Raw genomic sequence first — 2,770 nt, forward strand, 5'->3', positions numbered from 1 at the left:
ACGAAATCAGGAAGGAATTGTAAAACCATGCAAATAGTATGAATAAGTGGGCAAAGGCTTGATAAAAACCACTCAATTGAGCGGCAAATAATAAAGAAGAATGACGTTAACACATGGTCATGACTACATGTGACAAATCAACAACGGAAATATAGCAAGTGCATGTGATGACAGTGAAATGCAAGGTGTTTATTGGCATGCCGGCAAGGGCATGAGTAGCATAGATCAAGCATTCAATGTCCATATTAGATTACCTAGTCTTTCAAACTAAGAACATGTTTGTAATAACAATTATATTTAATTAATAAAATATAAAAATGGTTTATGTGAAAAGCAAGCATTTAGAGTAGTAGATTAAAAGAAATCTAAAAATGGTGCACAATGCCATACGGGCGTTTTCACAAACACATAGCATGCATGGTAAATAAGTTATTGAATGTATTAAATTGAACATGCAAGCAAACCTTTAAAAAGAGTACTCACCATAACCATTGCCTTGATATGCATCACAGAATGGTTGTTGATAGTCCATTGGAGGTGGTTGTTGCCATGAGGGTTGATCAAATCCTTGTGGCTCCTCCCATCTTTGATTCTTCCAACCTTGATGCCCGTTCTCATTATAGGTCCCATTCCTAACAACAACATTGGAATCAAACTTGAAGCCAGAGGGGTGAGAGTTCATAGTAGTAGGAAAAAAATAAAAACAAAAACTGATAAAAAAAATATTTTGAAAAAGATATGATTTTTGAAAAAAAAAAAAGATAAGATAAAAAATTTTAAAATAAAAATCTGAATTTTTTTTAAAAAAAATATTTACAATAACCAATAATAAGGTACACGTTTGTAATTCCCCGGCAACGACGCCATTTTGAAGAACGAAAGATTGATGGTTTAAAAGTTATAATAAATTCTTGTTGCAAGTATAGTTTCTAAACCAAGCAATCAATCTTTCTTACAAACGTTTTGGTTGTCACAAGTAACAAACCTCTTTGAAATTGATAACTGAAGTATTTAAACCTCGGGTCGTCTTCTCAAGAAATTGCAGGGAGGTATGTTCTTATTATTGGTTATGAGTCTTGTAAATTGGGGGTCTTGAAAGTAAGGAACAAGTATGTTAAATGATAATAAAAATAAAATAGTAATAATAAAATAAACTCTTGGTAAGGTATTAGAATTGGAACTCCTATCCTAGTTACCCTTATCAGGTTTGATGAGAATTGGGTTTTAATCCCACTTAGTTATCCTTTATTAAACCAAGGAAGGTCAAGTGGACTAATCACTGCTGAGTTTGACAACTCAAGTGTCACCAATTACCTAACCAATGCCAAAAGGGGGAAAATCTAAATTATCTATATAAATAAAGAAAAGTAATCATAAATCTGAAATACCTCAAATTATATTAAATAGAAAGTTAGATTGAACATAGAAATCCATAAGCCAAATTGGCAACATCAAGTAATCAACTAAAGTAATAATAAAAGTAGAAAATAAATTAAAGGAACATTGAACCTGTGATGAAGAAGTTGAAATCCTAATCCTAATCCTAATCCTAAATCTTAAGAGAGAGGAGAGAACCTCTCTCTCTAAAAACTGCATCTAAATTATGAAAAGTGTGAATTATGAATCAATATTGATGAATAGATGCATCCCCCCACTTTATAGCTTCTAATCTGTATTTTCTGGGCCGAGAACTAGGTCAAAAGCAGCCCAGAATTCGCTGGTTATGAAATCTACCACGCTGATTTTCGTCACTGCGACGCGTCAGCGTGGAGCACGCGTTCGCGTCATCTATCTGTACAGCCAATATGGAAAATTATATATCAAATCAAAGCCTCGATGTTAGCTTTCCAACGCAACTCGAACTGCATCATTTGGACCTCTTTAGCTCAAGTTATGATCGTTTTAGTGCGAGAGGGTCAGGCTGACAGCTTTGCAGTTCCTTCAACTTCTTGTATTCCTTCCACTTTTGCATGCTTCCTTTCCATCCTCTAAGCCATTCCTGCCCTGTAATCTCTGAAATCACTTAACACACATATCAAGGCATCTAATGGTAATAAGAGAGGATTTAAATAAAAGAAAATAAAAGCCAAAGAAGCATGTTTTTAATCATAGCACGAAATCAGGAAGGAATTGTAAAACCATGCAAATAGTATGAATAAGTGGGCAAAGGCTTGATAAAAACCACTCAATTGAGCACAAGATAAACCATAAAATAGTGGCTTGTCAACCTCCCCACACTTAAACATTAGCATGTCCTCATGCTAAGCTCAAGAGAAGCTATAAAAGAGTGAAGAGGAATGATAGAGAGTATGCAATGCAACCTATCTATGTGAATGCAACTACATGCAAAATTTTTCTACCTACTTGGTTAAAAGTAAATAAGTTCTTCAAGACAAATATGAATCAAATTCCACTAATTCAAATTATACAATAAAAAGCAAGTAGACTTGTAAGAAGATAGCTAATGAAAGTAGGGAACATAGAATCAAGCATTGAACCCTTACTGGTAGTGTATATCACTCTAACTCTCAAGTGTATAGGGTGATCACTCTATTCTTCTCTAATCATGCTTTCTAAACTTCGTTCTTCATCTAACCAATCAACAAATATTTAATGTATACATACAAACATCATGAGGTCTTTTTCAAGGTTGTAATGGGGCTAAGGTAAGGGTAAGGGTATATATATAAGTCTAAGTGAGCTAAATAATTGAACCTTTAATTAGTCTAAGATCTCACCTAACATATACATACTTTATACAATTTAAAAT

The sequence above is a fragment of the Arachis duranensis genome, chromosome 6, assembly GCF_000817695.3.
Source record: "Arachis duranensis cultivar V14167 chromosome 6, aradu.V14167.gnm2.J7QH, whole genome shotgun sequence".
In the NCBI taxonomy this organism is placed as follows: domain Eukaryota; kingdom Viridiplantae; phylum Streptophyta; class Magnoliopsida; order Fabales; family Fabaceae; genus Arachis; species Arachis duranensis.